Source organism: Panthera tigris, chromosome B3, assembly GCF_018350195.1.
Source record: "Panthera tigris isolate Pti1 chromosome B3, P.tigris_Pti1_mat1.1, whole genome shotgun sequence".
Classification (NCBI taxonomy): domain Eukaryota; kingdom Metazoa; phylum Chordata; class Mammalia; order Carnivora; family Felidae; genus Panthera; species Panthera tigris.
Genome location: NC_056665.1, coordinates 133603312 through 133624753, shown reverse-complemented (window position 1 = coordinate 133624753; position 21442 = coordinate 133603312).

The following is a 21442-nucleotide window of genomic DNA, read 5'->3' as shown; positions in this document are numbered from 1 at the left end:
AGTAACCTGGGAGGTGAAGTTTTAAAAAAACACACAGGCAGGTGGTAGCTCAGGAGGCAGTGACATCTGAGACAGGAGAGCGGAGCATGTGGGGACAGCATCCCTGCCATTCAACAGCCTACCTTCCCCTCTTCTTTTGTGGGTTGAGAAAAGTGGGGTACAGGGATAGTAAATGATCCTTCCTAAGATCCACCTCTGGGGCCGGGACCCGTCTAGTTCCTAATCTGTGGAGGTCTCCCCACAAGAACCCCACGCAGTTTGGAACGCCGGGAACAAGGTGCTTTCCTCTCTGTGCTGTAGTGAAAGTGTGGCCAGGCAGTGGGGAGGGAGGAAAGGCTACGTGGGCACACAGCTCTGCAGCTGCCGACTCCATACCTACCGGATCAGGCACCCCCTCCATCTTCTCGGGCCCGCCCACTACACCTCAATGCTGGACGGACTGAATTCCCCCATCATCATATTAGTGGGTTAAAGGGAGCGCCCGCCTGGGACTGCCCCAGGTGACATCCGTTGTCCCAGGGTAATTATTACTAGTGGCGTCTTTCATTTTTAAAGTGTCCTGGGTTGGACAGTACATTCCTCGGTCGTCCTAGTTATGAGGGACAGGCTTACATAAAGCACACAAGGTAGCTTAAGCAAAGTGACATTCTGTGGTCACGTCTGCGTGACAGTCGGATACAGTGGGAACCAGGGACTTGCACCCCACGTGACCCCTCGCTGTCTGTCCTGCTTTTCCCTGAGGCTTCCGTTGCCTTTTCTCTCTGCACTACTGTCCTTGTCTTCGTGACAAGAGCTGCCACCAGCTCCTGAGTTGCACATTTGACAGCTTCCATCATCAAAGGGACACCAACGTTCTCAGGTGCAAGTGTGAAACTGTCCCAAGGCAGGGACTTATGGCCACATTGTGGGCAGGCGGGCCAGGAGGCTTCAGAATGTTGTAACTCTCTGGGCAACCAGAGACAGAACGGAGGAAGAGGCAGTTTTTAGAGGAGAGAAGGTGTAGAATAGACAATCCCTTCAGTGTCCAACACAGACAACTTCAAGTAGTTATTAATGATCCCCGTGGCGTGCATCTGATCACTTGTCTGTGATTTATGTACCAGAGAGGAGGCATATTCCTTCTCGGTCCCCCAGAGCGATGTCATTTGATCTGGAGCAGGAGGCAGAGGGGCTTCCTTGCTCAAGGGAGGGATTCTTGGGGAAAGATGCTGGTTCCCAGAATGCATGTGGCTCTAGTTTGGAAGTCCCCTGCCCCTGAGGCTGTGTCTGTGTGTGTGTGTGTGTGTCTGTCTGTCTCCACAGGACCTGAGGCACTGGGGTTGAAGTCCATTGTGTCATGTAGCATCCCTCATTGAGTGCGACTCAATGGAAAGGAGGCCTCTTCCCTTCCTCTCTCCCTGACTACAGGCCACATCTCTGCCCCCGATGAGCTCTGTCCCAGGTCCCCATGTGTCAGCAGAGGCACTGCGGCAACAGCAGCAACAATAACAGTGTAGAACACAACCCCCTAGGGGGCTCCTCAGCTTTTCTGATTTTCTCTCCAAGAGGCAGAGTCACTAGGATGCCCTCGTGGACCGAGGAAGGCCCTGGGATTGTGGGATTTATCGAGGTACTCCCAAGAGGGGGGAAAGGCATTCTCCAAACAATAGCGGGGGGCTCAGAAGCACATTTAAACTGTCATTTTATTGGGGCACCTGGCTGGCTCAGTTGGTAGAGCCCGTGACTCTTGATCTCAGGGTCTTGAGTTCAAGCCTCATGGTGGGTGTGCAGCTTACTTTAAAAGAAGAAAAAAAAAAGAGTGCAAACTCTCATTGTATTAAGTAACCCCTGGAGAGGTGAAGCTGAGAGTCGTGCTTCGAATTGTTACTTATTTCACTTTTCATGTATCTTTTACTGTAAATTCTTGAGGGCAGGGCCTCTGTTTTCCACATTGTGGTAACCCCAGAGCTGGGAACAGCATTTGGCACGTACACTGAATTCTCAGTAATTTCAGTAATTACTTGCAGTTCCCAATGGGGCCCTGTTCTGCCCGGCTTCCGGCTTGCCTTCTCTGCCTGGAACATCTTCTTCTGACCCTTTAGCTGCCTAACCCCTCCTTGTCCTGGGAGACCCCGTTCAAGTGTCCCCTCTCCAGGACGCCTCCTCCAATTCCCAGGCTGGGCTAGCGGCTCCTGCCTAGGGCTGTCTCAAGGTCCAGACCATTCCGCACTATTGTGGCTGGTTGTGGGTCTGTCTCTCCTACTTCTGGAGTGCAACACAATTCCTGGCACACGGTTGGTGACCAATAAATCTTTTCTGAATGGACAAGATGATTTTGCAAGCAATGTTTGATTCTAGGCACAAATCAGAGGAATAAGACAATGGCCCAGTCCCTTGAACTTCTTTGGGGATTGACTTTCTCAATCTGTGACAAAGAGACCAGGTGACAAGATCCATTTATGTCAACATTGTAGCAAATTGCTAGATTCCGTCTGTGACTCTGACTTTCCAAGGTGGGTCCTGTGAACTGCACCTGCTTTGGACCCTGGGATCAGTCCTGTCCTTAGTCAGGGGGAATTGAAGGAAGCATAGGTTCTTTCTTTATTTAAAAATGCTGGGCCACCTGGGTGGCTCAGTCGGTTGAGCGTCCGACTTTGGCTCAGATCATGATGTCGCAGTTCGTGGGTTCGAGCTCAGTGCAGAGACTGCTCCGGATCCTCTGTCCCCCTCTCAGCCTCTCCCCTGCTTGCCCTCTCCCAAAAAAATAACTAACTTTGAAAAATGCTTACTGAGTGTTATGGACAGAATGTTTGCACAAGTTCCCCTGTCCCACCTCTCATTCATACATTGAAAACGGGGCTTTGGGGAAGTAATTAGATTTAGATGAGTTCATGTGGGTAGAGCCCTGGGCTGATGGGATTAGTGTCCTTATAAGAGACACCAGAGAGGTGCCTGGGTGGCTCAGTCAGGTGAATGCCTGACTTCAGCTCAGGTCATGGTCTTGTGGTTCATGGGTTTGAGCCCTACATCAGGCTTACTGCTGTCAGCACAGAGCCTGCTTCCTATTCTACGTCTCCCTTTCTCTCTGCCCCTCTCCTGTTCATGCTCTCTCTGTCTCTCTTTCTCTCAAAAATAAATAAAACATTTAAAAAAAGAGACACCGGAGAGCCTGTTCTCTTTCTCTCTTTCTCTACCATGTGGGGCACAGCAAGAAGGTGGACCCCACAAGCCAGGAAAAGAGTTCTCACCAAACCTGAACATGCTGGCTCCCTGATCTCAGACTTCCAGCCTCTAGAACTATGAGAAAATCATATTCTGTTGTCAAAGCCACTCAGTCCACGGTATTTTGTTATGGTACCCTGGGCTGGCTAAGTAAGATACTGAGTGACGGGGAATCTGAACAAGTACAAAATAATTACCCGTCAGAGCTGTGGACACAGTGCTCTGAAGCTTAGGGAGTGGGCAGTCCTCTTGGCTGAGGAAGAAGAAAAATATGTGGGCAGGCATCACAGAAAAGCCCTTTGAACTGGCCCATGAACAGAAGCAAGGGTTTCCTAAGCACGGATCAGGAGGGAAGACCTGCCTGGGTAAGGGCAGGGTGAAGGGGTGAGATTTCCCAACCTATCTAGGAGGCAGGGCAATTGACTGCTCCCTTAGTTTTAAAAACCACACCCCAGCCTCCTTGAGAAGCACAAAATTGCAGGCCCTTCCCTAACATTTGATACAGAAAATTAAATACTGCGAGTATAGAACAAAGCAAAGCTACGGGGAGGAAGCACAGCTTTGTTTTCAATCTGCACGTCCACATCCTCAATCTCACCACCAGCTTCAGTGCATCTGCCTGGTAAGGCCCCCCTCTGAGCTGGACAGCACAAGTTTGCACGGGGTGGCAGCAAAGGCAAAGCTTGTACACGGGGAAACACGGGGAGCCCTTGGTGGCAGGGTGGGACAGCAACTGCGGCAGACAGAGCAGGGAGGACCACTGCCATTGTTTTTAGGGCTGAACATTAGTGCTGGGGGTTAGGGAGGGAGGAGAGGAAGAGAGGGACTCGAGATGGGTGATGGGGGAGAGAACTGTTAAAGCGTGGAGCTGAGTGGATGGGGGGCAAGCAGGAGCTCAGGCCCTTGGTCCAGGCAGCACCCCTCCCTCATCCGACAGTATGTACCACTAGGGCTGTTGTAGCCAGAGACGGTGCTAAGCACTGTGCATGCAGCAAAGACCCGCAAAAGCAATCCTCCTATTTGCATGGAACTTGTGTTTGAGAGGGGGGAAGATGGGTAGCCAACAAATGAATAAATGCATGAGCAAGATCATCTAGTTAGTGGTCGAGGCTGGGAAGACAATACAGGGGGGTGAAGAGACGGGGGTGGGACAGGGTGGAAGGAAGCTTGGGGGTCATGGAAACCACTCTAAGCTGAGACAGCTGAGCTGAGCCCTGAGCAATGCGTTAGCAGTGAGCTATGGGAAGTCTGGAGGCAGAGCATCTAGAGCTCTAAGACAGGAACACGTATTTCTTACATACTAAAAAAAAATTTTTTTAAGAGTAAACATTGCTGGTATGCCCGTTCTTAAGTTGACATGGAAGCAAGGAGACATCCCCATTCCCCAGGAAGGAGCTTCAAGGAGCATATTCTCCCTTCTCCTTCTGTTCTTGCTTGCCCACAATTGGACATATGGAGACCCACTCTTTTGTGGGTCTTTCTCACTTTGTTCTATAAGAGTGAGGCAGACCACAACCCTCAGTGTGGTAGAGGTGTATATGTGCTTAGAGCAGGCTCGCAAACAAGACTCCTCTATGCTGTTCTCCATATGCAGATTTAGGGTTGAAAGTGGGGGTGGGGCACACGATGCCTGCCCTCTTTCAGAATGAAAGATGCCCACCTAGAGCTCCAACAAAGTTAACCAAAGCCATTGTTGGGGATGATGGAGTCTACACTGAGCCTGAGCTTCACTGGGATCCTTAAGTCCTCCTTACACTCGTTTTCAACACTGAAGGCAGGAAGGGTGGTTAATTGTCACCCTCCAACCTCTAGGAGCTGGTCTCAATCTTATAGAATACCAGAGTTCCACACTGAGGGCTGGGAAATGTTGAATTACAGGAGTCGCAACCTCAATAAGTCAAATGTAGGCCATATGCTCACAAGATTTGCTGGTCTCCCTGGCACTGAGACCTAAGAAACCCTTCCCTTCGTGAAGGGCGTGATGAGGTGCACTTGGTTCTCAACAGTGTCCCTGAAGTGACCACAATAACAAGTTCCATGTGGCTGTTTGTTAGAAGGTCCCTAAATCAAGGCCAGAGCCTGAGTAAAAGCAAACCGATTTGGTCAGAATGGTAGGTGGGAACATCACATGGGCCACACCTGGGTCGTGTACCTCTTTCACGGGAAGAGGGTTGCCTGTCTCACACTTTATCTTGGAATCCCTCCCAAATATGAAAGGGTTTTTGCATGCTGGTGGTCCAACTGACAAATACCCTTTACATGTTCTTTCGAGCACAATTTCCCTCATTTCTGCTTTTCCAGATGTTGCTCAGCTGTGGTAGGTTGAATAATGGCCCCCAAAGATGTCCACAGTGATTGCTGTAACCTGTGAAAACATCATTCCCTCACATAAAGGGGACTCTGAAGATGAGATTAAGCTAGGGATCTTGAGATGGGGAGATTTTCCCAGATTTTCGAGGCAGGTCCTATGTAATCACAGGGTCCCTATAAGAAGGAGGCAGGAGGGTCAGAGAGGAGAGAGGAGATTCAACAATGGGAATAAAGGTTGGACAGATAGTCTTTGAAGATACAGGAAGGGTTCATGGGCCAAGGAATGCAGATTCTGGAATCTGAAAGAGCATGTAAAATCAGATTTTCAGAATCTGGAAAGGACAAGGAAACGGATTCACCCTTGGAGCCTCCAGAAGGAACACAGCTTTGCCAACATCTTGATTTTAGCCCATAAGACCCATCTCAGACTTCTGACTTCTGGGACTGTAATAAATGTGTGTCATTTCAAGCCACAAAATATGTGGCAATGTATTACAACAGAAAGGAAACTAACACACCAGCTAAAATCCTCCAACCTTTGGAAAGGTTCTGTAGGCCCAGACCTGAGGTCTTCAAGGACTGTGCTAGTTTATGAATGCCTATTACTTGCTATTTAGGCATTCAAAAGTTAATACCGTGCTGCTGTGGGATGGGCCTCCCGTTTTCATCTTGGGCATGTCCCTTGGGTTAGTTGACATGGCATTTCTAGAACACAGAGCAGGGCTTTACCTATTTTGGTAGAGTGAAAAATAAACTATTTTTTCCCTGGGCTTCTTTGCATTTCTCGAGAGAACGAACACTGCACGAAGCACACATAAGGTACTCATATATTTGTTGATCATTTTCTGGAAGTTTAAAGCATTTTCCCCAGGACCCCTCTTTTGGCACTGGTTTCACACTTATAGTTGAAGCCTTTTTTTTTTAAGTTTACTTATTCATTTTGAGAGAGAGACAGTGTGAGTGGAAAAGGGGGAGAGAGAGAGGAGGGAGAGAATCCCAAGCAGGTTCCGCCCCACCAGCACAGGGCCCAATGCAGGGCTCACACCCATGAAGCCATGAGATCATAACCTAAGCTGAAACCAAGAGTTGTATGCTTAACTGAGTCACCCAGGCACCCCTATAGTTGAAGACCTTTTGTATGAGTTTGGGACTGGTTGAATAAAATGGGGGAAACCATTAAAAATGGCAACACCTTCTCTATAATCATTTATAAACGTGTAATCATTCACCAAATTTTGATGGAAGACCAAGGACTTGTGTGTGCGCTAATAGGAGTTCCTGCTAGTCACGCTTGCCTAAATTACATACAAACCTCATCTGTTATTTCCAGGTTGGGTCTCTATAAAATGGCATGAGGTTCCTCAAAAAGTTAAACATAGAATCACATACTTCTAGGTATATAAAAGAGTTGAAAGCAGGGACTAAGACATCTGTACGCCAATGTGCATAAGAGCATTGTTCACAACAGTCAAAAGGTGTAAACAACACAAATGTTTACCAACGGATAAATGGGTAAACAAAATGTGTGATAGTGGCAATGGAGCACCACTCAGCTATAAAAGCAAAACGAACATTTGTTGGATGGCCCTTGAAAACATCATGCGAAGTGAGATATGCCAGTCACAGAAGGAAGAATATCATATGATTCCACTTATATGATAAGTGCCTGGAAGAGACAAATTCATAAAGGCAGAGAGTGGAGTAGAGGTTACCACAGGCTGGAGGAGGGGGTCACAGGGGATTATTGTAGAGTACAGAGTTCGTGTTGGGGTTAATGAAATGTTTTGGGCGGGGGTAGATAGTGGTCATGGCTATTATAACATGGTGAATGGATTTAAGCCACTGAACAGCACACTTACAAATGGTTAAAATGGTAAATATTATGTTTTATATATTTTACCACAAATTTTAAAAGTTATAAAAACAGGGGCGCCCGGGTGGCTCATTCGGTTGAGCATCCGATTTCAGCTCTCACGGTTCCTGGGTTCAAGCCCCACATTGGGCTCTGTGCTGATAGCTCAGGACCTGGAGTCTGCTTGGATTCTGTGTCTCCCTCTCTCTCTCCCTCTACCCCACTTGCGCTCTCTCTCTCTGTCTCTCAAAAATAAACATTAAAAGAATTTTTAAAAAGTCATAAAAAACATTCAAATCTCTTCTCTGAAGTTATTCTAGTGTAGTAATATGAAATGCAAGCATCTCCCCTTTTTTTTTTTTTGCAGAAGACTCTTTACCACATGGTTGTTTCTAATTATAAAATATTCTAAAGACCTTATAGTTTACTAGCAGGTGATTTGTTAGGAAATTACTATGTGTCCAAAGTATGGACAGGCCTTAGAAGTCATGTTTACGAAGAGATTTTGCTGACACGAAGCAATGCTTATAATATAATGTTAAGATAAAAAAAGCAGAGTAGGGGTGCCTGGGTGGCTCTGTTGTTTCCGCGTCAGACTCTTGTTTTCAGCCAGGTCATGATCTCAGGATTTGTGAGATCAAGCCCTGCATTGGGCTCTGCTCTGGCAAGGTAGAGCCTGTTTGGGATTCTGTCTCCCTTTCTCTCTGCCCTTCCTCCACTCACACACATACACACACTCTCTCTCTCTCTCAAAATAAATAAATAAACGTTAAAAAAAATTTTTTTTAAAAGTCAGAGTATACTATTGTGCTTAGTATGATTCCCAGGTATGTTCAAAATAAAAAACCCCAGGGCATCTGGCTGACTCAGTCAGTGGAGCATGTGACTCTTGATCTCCGGGTTGTGAGTTCCAGCCCTACTTTGGGGGTAGAGATCACTTTAAAAAAAAAATCTTAAAAAAAAATTACAAACCTATATAAGAAAAATATTAGGAGAAAGTACTCTAAAATGTAACAGAGGTTGCCCCTACATGATTGGAAAGAAGGTTACTTCCTCCCATCTCTTAATTACTTCCCTGTACTCTCCGGTTTTCCTCAGAGAGCCTGTATTATTTTAAAGACCAGAAACCAAAACCCAAAAATGTCCCAAGCCCCAAAACTTCAGTGTGGCATAGTCCTTGCTTATTTGGGCGTCTGCCACATCCTCCCTGGTACAAGACTGTCTGTCTTCTTTTCTAACAACTGCTACTTTAATCCTAGTTGTTGAGGTCAACCTAGTGTTTTCAAAAAGAGGCATAGGCTTGTCCACAGAAACGCATACATATCTGTCAGTGAATGGATGGGTGAAAAGACAGAGAAAGAAAAGGACTCCAAGGAGGAGACCCACTGCGGGCAGGGCGGGGAGGCGGGGGAGGAAAGCGTTTCATTCTCCCCCACTGTAACCGCACCATGAAAAATTAGGTTCTAAAACCACAAGTTTCTGTTTTCAGTATAAAAGCAGACGACCAAGTCCCCTGAAAGTAAATGTAAGGCCAAGGTTATTAAATTCAGTTTTGAGTTCAATTGTTCACTAGCATACCATCCAAAGTAACTTTTACGGACTTTGATATTGCCTTTAAAAATAATCAAAACAAAATAGTTTTTTAAGGCCCACCAATGCGTATTGCACCACAAAGACCCTATCAGCAGGGTCTGTATTGCAGGATGTTATTAAAAAGAAATTTATATATTTTTGTTCTGTTTACTCTGCCATCAGTGATTCCCCAGCTCTGCGTGGTTGCCATGGCCCCAGGGCTTGGCATATGACGCCCTCCCCACGTGTAGCCTCACTACGCTGGGCGTTTGCTGTCCCCAGAACTTCCTGGGCTGCGTCGTGCCTTTTTGTTTTTGTTCTTCTGCTCTGTCTGCCTGGAATGCCTTCTCCAGCCCTTGCCCGTGCCCACACGTCTTTCGGTACTTAACCCTAGTATGGCCATCCCTGTGAAGTTTCCCGTCCCTCTCCTAGTGGGCTTGAAGCCCTTGCCCCTTCCCCCCCCCCGCCCCGCCCCCTGATTAGTCCCTCTGCAACCTGCCTCTGTGCCCTGATAAGTTACCTGGGGTCTGCTCTGTGCACACCCCAGGGGTGATGAGACAGATCACATGAGCATGTCCAGAAGAAAAGTTTAGGACTTTTGTTATCATCCCATTGTTTTAAATTCTGCTTTGTCGTGCGCGAATGATAATAGAATGTTTGTACCATTATTAATAACCCTTATTTAGCACTTATATACTGTGTTTCAGGGACTGTTCTAAGCAAGTTACATATATTCACTAATTTAATTCTCAAAACAATCCAATAAAATAGATACTATTTTTATCCCCATTTTTCAGGGGAGGAAACTGAAGCATAAGGCTAGGAAATTTGTCCAATGTCATAAAGCTAGTAAGTGGTAGGTCTGGGATTTGAACTCAGGCAATTTGACTGGATAGCTCTAAATATATTCATAGCCCTGACTATGCTGCTTGTATACATTAGTAATGTAGTATATTACTACATATTATACATATTTTTTAATTTTTATTTTATTATTTTTTTAAATATGAAACTTATTGTCAAATTGGTTTCCATACAACACCCAGTGCTCATCCCAAAAGGTGCCCTCCTCAATACCCATCACCCACCCTCCCCTCCCTCCCACCACCCATTAACCCTCAGTTTGTTCTCAGTTTTTAAGAGTCTCTTATGTTTTGGCTCCCTCCCTCTCTAACCTTTTTTTTTTCTCCTTCCCCTCTCCCATGGTCTTCTGTTAAGTTTCTCAGGATCCACATAAGAGTGAAAACATATGGTATCTGTCTATCTCTGTATGACTTATTTCACTTAGCATAACACTCTCCTGTTTCATCCATGTTGCTACGAAAGGCCATATTTCATTCTTTCTCATTGCCACATAGTATTCCATTGCATATTATGCATATTAAGTAATATGCATGTAAAGGATGTGCACGCCCAAACTTTTTCTTGGTGAGAGTATACAACAAAAATAATTATATTCCATAACTTTCTTCAATCATTGGTTATGCCAGGGGTGGGAGATATTTTTCTGTCAAGGGCCAGATAGTAAATAGTTTAGGCTTTGTAGGTCAAGAGGCAAAATCAAGAAAATTGTATAGAGAATCATATAACAAATTTTCACAAATTTTTATTGAGGTCAAAATATAATAATAATTGAATATTTTATCATAACAGACTACTAATGAGAAGAATGGAATTCTTTCCCATAGGATAATATTTCACCTATGACATTGGGGCTCAAAGTTGGTATTCCCTATCATCAGATCTGTAAAAACCACTCTTAACTTGTGGCCCCCAAATAGACAGCAGATTCTGCCTGAAGGCCATAGTTTGCCGTTCCCCTGTGCCACTATTGCCCAAATTACTGCAAACTTCTCTGCAATACAGGCCCAAGTACCTTTCCAGCTTTGATTGTTGCTGTTCCTCTGATGCTTTTTTTTTTTTTCCATCCAACTGGATTACTGGTATTCCTCGGACATTCTCTGATTTCTCCTGAAAGTGCTCATGGTCTAGTAGAACAAGCAGAAGTCAAGAAGATCTGGGTTCAAATCTGGATTGTCACTTTACAGCTCTACACCTTTGAGCAAGTGATTTGGCCTCTTTGTGCCTCACTTACCCCATCTGTATGTAACATGGTTTCTAAGCCTCAACATGTTGTGGGCAGAGACGGGAGTCACCAGTTTTCCTGGTATTCATCCCCACCGTCTCATTTAGAGCTTCTTGGTCCCTGTCGAAGCCTCCCTCATGACTGCTAGGGGTCCCACTCCTAGAAGCCCATGCCTGCTGGGCACCACCATTGTCCAGCCAGGCACCATGGATCCTGCTGGTGCCCTGGGTTCAGACCCCACCTGTGATATCAGAGTGGTTTGCTCAGTCATCTGGGATGACTTGGGGAGGCGGTTGCCTTGTCCTGTCTACAGTCCACTTAGAGGGGTGCTAGAGCAATCTACTTATGGCCCAATGTTTAAGAATTTCTGGTAATATAATCCTTCCATGTCAGCCCCCACGCTACAGAATTCAAAAAGATCACTAGAGCCCGAACCAGGAGAAGCCTCAAAGGCCCCGCCTGGAGACTAACTTTAGAACCGCCCTGTTTCTCCAACGACCCTGACATTCTTATCAGAGAAATTTCCTAGTGCCTGGCTGGGCTGCTTTTTCTCCTGGGATGTTCACTCTGGAAGGCTTAATGGCTCCTCTGAAAACAGTTCTCTGTTGAGCTTATCCCACTCATTCACTTGGACTTGAAGTAACATCCCCCCAACTATCACATGTCCCAGGGTCAAGAATAAAAGCAATGATTTAATTGCAACTTGCTTTTGCATTAAATAACAGCTTAGAATAAGCATACGGAGCTCGGCTTCTGCTGATACACACTGCTGAGTTCCTCTTCGTTCTTTTGTTCCCTGTCCTGGTGACCTGGCTTCTCTCACTGCAGATGACATGGCCAATGGGGGCAGTGTCCCCATATGCAGCCTTCTCAGAAAATATACACTAATGGCTTCTGGGGGATTTCCCAGATGCAAGTGTGCACAGAGTATACAGGGTCTGTAGCGTTCATTTCCCCTGAACGCTCCAGATGTGTCTGTCTGGTGTGAACAGCGTCGCCTCTGACAGCTGCAGACCTCACCTGTCCGTAGGCTGCAGACGCTTGTCCACACTGCACAGCTGTGCTGCGTTATTTCAAGTCATGATTCCGTCTGCTCTCAGCTGGCCTGTGCTGGGCAGAAGTGGATGTTCCCAGCCTGCCTTGGTCCAGTCCAACAGAACCACATCTGTGTTGTTAACCATTCCCTCATAGGAACCAGTGTGCAAATATATTTTTAATAGCTTCCTGATCCTTCATCATCAAAATATGTTGTATTTAACCATTCTCTTACTGTTAAGCAAACATGTCATTTTCAAATTGTTTGCTTTTGTAAAGATTGCTTCAGTGAACATATTGTACATGAACCTTCGTGTCATTCAATATGAAAGGTACACAATAATGATGAAACTGAATGACAAAGCAGACACTGTTTGAGTCTTGGCCATAATCTCCCAACCAAAAGAAATTTAGAAGTGCCTGCTCTTCTTCTGGTAGCTGAGTTGTCTTAGAACTGAGTGTGGCCATGACACCACAATTCTCTGTCAGTTTCCCAAAAGACTGCAAGTCGTAAAAGGGATTCTTTGGGAGGAGACCAGCACATAAACAGAGTTCTTAAAAACTTAAGAAGGATGCATGTGTTCCAGAAATGCTCTTCGTAGGTCATCATTGGATACAGGAGTCAGCATATTCCAAGGACTTCCGATGAGAGGCTCACTTTCTTTTCTAATGTATTTTGTTATTTCAGGTGTCTGATTATTTAAATAAGTTTAATTAAATAAAATAAACTGCAGCCCATTTCATCAGACAGGATGACATCAACCTCAAAATGACTGGAAATTTCATCACAGGGTAACCTTGGGATATTTCTGAGGTTTGTTTCCTGCCCCCACGTTGTACCATCCAAATGCATTCTTAATTTCTCCAACAGAGGCGATAGTTTGTTTGCAATCACAATACCACCACTTTGCACATTATCTCATTTGATTCTCGGAACAATACTCTCAAGTACAAACAGCTATTTTTATTATCTCAGTTTATTAGAGGCAAGAAGCTCAGGCTCAATGATATTTAAATGGTTTCTGGTCCATTTCCCAGTTTCCAGGCAGGCCTCTGGCTAAAAATGGCCCCTGTCACCAAAGTATGCAAACCTAGCAGATCAGCTACTCAAGCACGGGTTCACTCATGGGGGTTCTGGTCTTAGTCCTCGCCCCCCCCCCTTTGATACCTGAATATAGTATTCATGAGTCCTTCATATGTGCTGTTGGCTCTGTCATCCAAAAGGAAGAAGATTTTTTTGAGCCCAAATGACTTAAGAGAAGAAAACGAGAGAGACCAGCTGGTTTAGGATCTAAGAGAGGCAGTGGAGTTGTGAATGTTACAAGAATTAGGAAATGATCACCAGATCCACTCTAGAAAGTGTCTGGCTCAAAGAAGACACACCGCCTGGGTTTGTTTAAAACAGGCTTCTGGGATAGGCAGGGGGTGGGTGGGGGGGGTCCTGTGATGGCTTTTACTTTTGTTCCCTCTACAAATCTCATTTCAGGTTTTCTATCCCACAAGCAATGTCTAGAGGCAGCAAACTAGTTGCTGCAGCTGGCCTACAGTCACAGTTGAACTTGAATTATTTGCCAACCTTTAAAATCATTACTTAATATTACTTAGTAATCTGGATTTTGGGAGCACCTGGGTGGCTCAGTTAAGAGTCCAACTCTTGGTTTTGGCTCAGGTCATGATCTCGTGATTTGTGGGATGGACCCCTGCCTCAGGCTCTGTGCTGACAGCATGGAGCCTGCTTGGGATTCTCTGTCTCCCTCTCTCTCTGCCCTCCACCACTCACGTGCATGCTCTCTCTCTCTCTAAATAAATAAATAAACTTTAAAAATAATAATAATTTAGATTGTGATGTTTCTTGAAAAATCACAAGACCGGGCTGTGGTTGGCCAGCATTCCTGCGTGGCAGCAGCTGACGAGTGACTGACTGCCACTTTGAATGAGGTATGTGTATTGCCACCACCATCCCCCCCCATGTGCCCCCCACGCCCAGTGGCTGCTTCATTTTACCTCTCTGGCCTATGTAAATATTTAAGTCTGAAATTTGTGAAGGAAAGAATATGATCCTAAGGCATATAAGCACTGAATAGTGAACAAATCTATGATATCTGTTGAAAAAGAGGCCCAAATTTCTCACCCTTCTTTATCAGTCCTTAAGCATGTAGTTCCTAGAATGCTATGGTTAGTGGCAGGCACCTCAGCTTTGGAATCAGAGAGTGGGTTTGAGCCCTAGCTCCAGCATTCATGAGCTTTGTGATGTCAGGGGGGAAAATAAAAGTCATGGTTTAGATAGGATGGTTCCCCAAGTGGCATACAAGAATCCAAGGAATGGCAGGGGACCACTCTTTGGGGTACACATGGAGGAACAGGAAGCTGAGCTTCCTAGCTGAATCTCAGAGAAGGCCAGGATGTGAAAACATCAAATGCCACAGAGGATGTGAGACACAGGGCTGGAGACAAGAGAATTAATTGAAAGTCTGAATATGGAACAATTGGGCCTTCTTATCTCACCCCCTATCCCTAAAGCAAGGTCTCTATCACCCAGGAAAGGTACTATCAGATTCCACTCTTTTTTTTTAATGTTTATTTTATTTTTGAGAGAGAGAGAGAGTGTGAGCGAGAGCGCGCTTGTGAGCGGGGGAGGGGGAGGGGCAGAGAGAGAGCGAGACACAGAATCTGAAGCAGGCTCCAGGCTCCGAGCTGTCAGCACGGAGCCTGACATGGGGCTTGAACTAATGACCCTGAGATAAAGACTTGAGCTGATATCCTATTGGATACTTAACTGACTGAGCCACCTAGGGGCCCCCAGATTCCACTCTTAAAAAAAAAAAAATATTCAGTACCTCTGGAGGGAGAAAGTCAGCACATTGTAGGACTGCTGGGCATTTACATGAAGCCTTTACAAGCCCAGGCACACAGAACTAACCAGATTTTTGGAGCTTCACTCTTTTTTTTTTTTTAATTAATTTATTTATTTATTCTGAGAGAGAGATATGCCTTAAACTTATACAGTGATGTACATCAATTATTTCTCAATAAAACTGGGGGGCGGGATGAAAGTGAATAGGAAAACACAAGAAGCTTGGAAGAAACAATCAATTATTTTAAGAAGAGAACCCAAATCAAAGCAAACTGAACAAAAAACCTCTGGTTAATATATTCAGAAAGACTCATGAAGCTATTTCGTCCACAAAAGAACAGAATGCTATGACAAAGAAAAAACAAGATGAGCTCTTACAAATTAAAAATATGCCTGTTACAGTTATAAAAGAATCAATAGAAAGTGTGAGAGTTAAATTATGGTACTCTCTGAAAGTAGAACCAAAAGACAGAGATTTAAAAAAAAAAAAGGTAAGGAAAAGGAAAGGAAAATAAATACAGGATGTCCAATATCCAGTTAATAGTAGATTGAGAGAAAGAGAGCAAAGACAACCAAGGAGGAGGACAGTACCAAAGAAATACGACAGGGGAATTTTCCAGCACTGAGTGCCACACATCTTTAGACAGAAAGGGCCCACTGAGTGGTAAACACAGAGTTTGAAACAAAAATCCACTTAGTCACATAATCTGATTTTAAACATCAAAGTTAAAGGGAACAGTTGGAAAACCTCCAGTATAAAAAAAAGGTCATCTATAAAGGAATGAAAATAAAACAGATTTCTCATGGGCAACCCTGGAGACTAGAAGGCAATAGTGTAACGCCTTCAGTATTCTGTAGGAAAATGATCTTCAATCTAGGACGTTGTACTCAAACCATCAGCCTACTGTGGGTGCAGAATAAAGATCTTCTGGGACAAACAGGGCTCAGAAAATTAACCTCTCACACACCATTTCTTCGGAGGATACTTGAAAATATGTTACAGCAAAACAAAAACATAATCTAAGAAGTAAGAAGATATCTTGGAAAATCTAGAATTGACCCAGAAAAGCCATTAAGGGAAATCCCATCATGTGAGCACTGCATGAGGATGGTGGGCCTCGGGGAGGGGGGTGGGGGCTTAAAAACTCAACAGAATACCTGATTGGTTGAAGAAGCTGGGGGAAAAAAGAGCAGTAATAAAGAAAAATGCAACAAGATAAAAGAAAGACAAATAGAAAACCCAAGAGGAAAAAACGTTGTACCACAAAAAGAAGAACAATCTTCATAAACATTTTGCCTCTTCAGAAAACAGTATTTATAGAGTCACAACGATGTAAATGCTGTTTAAATGCTATTCATGTTTTATGATAAGTCTGTGGGAAAATTAGTTACCAAGAAGAGAATGCAAATATTCTTATCTTTCAAATTGTATATGGCAGAGATTTGGAGGTAGACGTGAAAGAGAAGTGTAGAGACGCTGTTACCTTCATCCTTTTTTCCGAGCAGTCAGGAGATAACTACCCTTAGTTGATGGAATAAGAAATAAAGGCACATTAATGTAACACAGAAAACCTATAGAAAAACAGAGTTATGTAGCTATATAAAGAGGAGAGTGGGTGTGGGTGACTATGTGTTCAATCCTCATTTATCATGTAAGGACGAAAATACAGGAGGCATAAAACAATCAATAGTGATAAGAGCAAATTACTTAAAGGTACAGAGATGACACCAGAAGAAATATCAGAAAGAGATAAAAATGATTATTTCTGAGGACCAAGAAAAAGATGAGGTGGGGCAGAGATATTTTCACTATGTTTGTCTCCTCAGCCCCCCACCATGTTGCTTTCCTACCCACTCCCCACCCATTGCCTCCCTCTCTCCTTCGTCTCTAGTTCTCTGGCCCCATCTTGTCTACTTATTCATTTAAAACCTTTGCTTGTTTGTTTGGTTGATTGGTTGGTTGGTTGGTTGGTTGGTTGGTTGGTTGGTTGGTTTAAAAAGTCAACTAGTACGAAAGGCATAATCTGACTCAAAGTCTCCGTGAACATCCCATCCCAAACTAGAGTCTTCCAGCTGTCACATAAAACAGTCCCCATTTTCTCACAGAGTCTGTGGGGGCTTCAGGAAACGTTCTGAGCTCTGCAGATAAAGTAATGAGGATGTGCAACAGGGTGAGGATAGCATGGGCAGGATGATGAGGTTGATGATGATGATTGTGATTCTGTAAGTCTGGCACGGAGCAAAAAATGTCTACTACCTTCTTTAGTTTTGTTATTAGTTTTTATTCCTGGGTGGCAACTGACTGCAAACTTGAGCAGCTTAACACAACATCCACTTAGTCGTTCACAGTTCTGTAGGTCAGAACTTGCCAGATCAAACAGGTTACCTGCTTAAGGTCTCATAAACTTGAAACTGAGGTGCAGGCCAGGTGGGGTTCCTAGCTGGGGGCTCTGGGAAAGAATCTCCTTCCTATTCACTTAGGGCAGAATTTAGGTCCTTGCAGGAGTAGGGCTGAGGGTCTTGTTTTCTTGTTGGTTTTTGGCAGAGGGTTGCTATAGCTCCTTGTGGCTGCTCTCAGGGCCTTTCCGTATGGTGCCCTCTATTTTAAAGCCAACATTGGGATATCTCTCTTACATGGAAGTCTTTGCATGCTTCAAATCTCTGTGACTTCTGCTACCAGCTGGAGAAAACTCTCAGCTTTTCAAGTGCTCATATGATTAGGTTGGACTCACACAGATCATCCTAATCTTAAAGTCAACTAATTAGTAACTTTAATGACATCGGTAAAATCCTTTTGCTGTCTAACATGACATAAACCCAGGAGCAACACCTAAGGACAAAGACCACAGGGCCATTTTATTGTTCTACCACACTCCCCAGAAAATAGCTGTTATTTTTATATTTGATGTGTTTTATGATAAAAAATAACAGAACAGTTCAAAGAGGAAGTTTCAAAAAAATGCACCCTAAATCTCACCAGAAATGACATTTGGAATGATCATCTCAACAGGTCCTTGTGCATAGAACCAGAGCAGCCAGATTGATAGACAACAGCGGGATTTTACTTTGCAAGTTACTTTTTTTTTTTTTTTTGAAAATATTTTATTTTGAAGTAATCTCTACACCCAATGCAGGGCTCAAACCCACAACCCTGAGATCGAGTTGCATGCTCCACCGACTGAGCCAGCCAGGCACCCCTGCAGATTACTTTTAAATAAAATGATTAAAATTAATCTAGGGGCACCTGGATGGCTCAGTCGGTTAAGCATCCACCTTCAGCTCAGGTCATGATCTCCTGGTTTGTGGGTTCAAGCCCCGCATTGGGCTCTGTGCTGACAGCTCACAGCCTGGAGCCTGCTTCAGATTCTCCCCCTCTCTCTGCCCACATCCGCTGCTCATGCACTCTCTCTCTCTCAAAAATGAATAAACATTAAAAAAATATAAAAAAAATAATCTAACAGAAAGAGAAATGGAAGTAAAATAAAAGCTGTTGAACTTGAATTAAATGTTTCGATACCACAAAAATTCTTACAATATCCCCTTTAAATATAAGAAAAACTGAATATAAAAATCATCAAGAAGTTAGAATCCTGCTTGCCTAAAAAAGCTGCAGTCCATGCATTTTCTTAGAGTGATTATTTCCTTGCCATTAAACATGAGTACATGTACATCCTTCCAGTCCTTCTGCTGCGACTTTCCCCTCATTTTTGTTAGGTATATAATTACTTCTATAGTGTTTACATTTTGTTCTTCAACAATAAATTCCATGGCTGTTTCGTCTTAATTCTGTATTTAAAATGTTCAAAACTGATCTTCAGTATTTTTAAAAAATCCTTAATTCTTCTCTTGATTTACTTGGGTTCATCCAAAAGCTGACTGGATTTCAGTATAAAAGACTTTTTTCAAGAATGTGGAAACCCTGAGTCTCATGTTCGAGAAAGACTGGGAATAGCCTTTATGCTAATGGGCAACTTGGCAGAATATAAAATTTATGAATCATACCATCATGCTCCTAACGTTTGTAGACCTTGCTTTATTGTCATTTAATATTAGGTGTGGCTTTTGCTTATTTTTATCTGCTATATTTTATTATTGATGACTCTGAGCAAATTTTACCTTGACAGTGTGTGCTTTCTACCTGCTGACTCAATCCTCATTCCAATTAATTTCCTTCTGTTGTTCTGTTTGTTCTGGGCATTTCTTCAGGCATGCCAATTACTCATATACTGGATCTCCATTGCTTTTTTTCCATAACTATCACATTTTATAATTTTTAATGTTGTTTTCCATATTGTTCCATTATGTTTTTACTGGTGTCCATTCTATTTTTGGCTGATTCTGTTTTTAATATATTTTTTAATGTTTATTTATTTATTTTGAGAGAGAGAGAGCAAGCAGGGGAGGGACAGAGAGAGAGGGAGAGAAAAAATCCCAAGCAGGCCCCGCACCATCAGCACAGAGCCTGATGTGGGGATCGAACTCATGAAACGTGAGATCATGACCCGAGTCAAAGTCAGATGCTTAACCGACTAGGCCCCCCAGGCCCCCCAATTTTTGGCTGGTTCTAAAGTTGCTTTCCTCTCTTTCCTTTCTTGAGCTTTGCCACTTGGTTTCATTGTCTTTTATTGCTATGTAATTCTTTATTTGTACCCCTGAACATCCTCTTTGAGATTTTTTCCTGTAATTTATAATTTTTATAATATTATTTTGTAATTTTTTCCAGTGAGATAGGGCATTCTTTGTTAAAGAATAACATGGGAGGGGTGGAAGAAGAATGTTGAGGCACTTGGCAGCTTTCTTTGGTGTGTTTCCAAATCTGTCAATTTCTTCTCTATGAGAGAATGTCTCTTAGATTCCCAGGTTTGGGCACTGAGGGGTTACTGAGGTCTCCAGCAAGCCTCTTTTGGGATAAAGCTCTCTGGATTACAATCTAGCAGTCACCTCTCCATCCCTTACTCTCTCATCTCTGGGAGACTCCCTTGGCATAGAGGCCAGCTCACAGAAAAAAATGAGCATCCACCTGACTTCTCCTTGGCATTGGCCCTCCCTGCTATCATCCTGGTTCTTTGCAAGAACACTATTTCTCCTGTGAGGTCCTTGGATCTCGTTACTCAAGTCTAAATTTCAGTTATTTGGACGCCACTTCTACAGTTTTTGCTTCATCTGCATATCACCTCTATTATAATCAATGTTCTTCTTTGAATCAATTCCCAATTATTACTTATTTAAAAAGGAGGCATATCACTATCAGAAATGAAAAGCCAGTATCATTTGTGATAAATACGAAGTAACTATTAAGGCAAATGCTGAAACAGAACAATGATAGTATGTTCTACCTAGACACAGTTGTCTGCTGGAAGCTGAGTCTGAGGGCTGCATATTCCTGGTTAGAAAGAGGCATCATTACAAATTAGAAATAAGTTGAAGACCATTGGCCCCAAACCAAGACTTTCTTCCTGATGTAATCACAAGTGGAAGAGAACTCAAAATAGCTTTTTCATTATGTTATTTGATATAATCAAATGACTGTCCGTGCACCACCTAAACTTATTTCCTGTTCCCCAAGTAATACAAGGCCCCCTTGCCTTTGAGAAACCCCACTCTCATTCAAGGATCAATGATTTGGCCCCTTGGGACTGTGACACTAACATCTAAGAAAAGGTGTTTCCTGCTCAAGGCTGGGGACAGTGTATATTGGCTCTCAGCATTTTAACAATTTCAGTGCAGATTTTACAGTATTTGGCAGGCAAACTTCATGGTTTGTGGTTTGAGGTTTTGAGAGTTTCCTTGTTTCATTAAAAACGGGGCTTTTTCTGTGTTTTTGCTTTGTTTTGTTTTTCGTTGCTTCCAGCAGATTTGGTGTGTGTGTGTGTGGGGGGGGTCTGGGGAGGTCGGAGGTAGAAATATCTTTACTATCTTTCACTGGATCTGTATGTGATGTGCATGCCTCTCTCCCACTGTGCACTAGTTGGCACAGTTCCACGCTGCCAGAGCTCAGACCAGATACTCCAACTCAGCCCAGCACTCCACGTCTGCCACACTCAAGGATTTCTAAGCTTGTAGATACCTTATCTGGGATACCAGAAGGGAGAGTGTGAAATTGCCTTAATGCTTCCGTCCCCTTACAGAACTTCCTTCCCGTTTTGTGGACTCAAGGTGTGTGTGCCTTCCCTACATCCTTTTTGACAACAGTGGCTATATGTCAGCTTTAGCAGTGGATAGGTGTCTTCAGAGAGTATGAACCTTACACCCCCTAACTGTTGGTCTCTGTATCCTGCAGTGACTCCCTTAAATTTGCTGCATCTATATCACACAGAGGAGGTTCTGACCAGGTGAAAGATATTGACAACGTCATTTTTGACTTTTCGAAAGAAGTTCTTTCTTCTCTGAGTGTTTACCTGAGTGTTTTGATAGAGTCAGTTAGAGGGGGTCAAGATGTGGTAAGCCTCTGGTGTTCTCTAAATCTTATAAATCCAAAGGTGAGGAGCTTCCCTCTCACACTGCAGGAGAAATGAGATCATTAAGCCCTAAT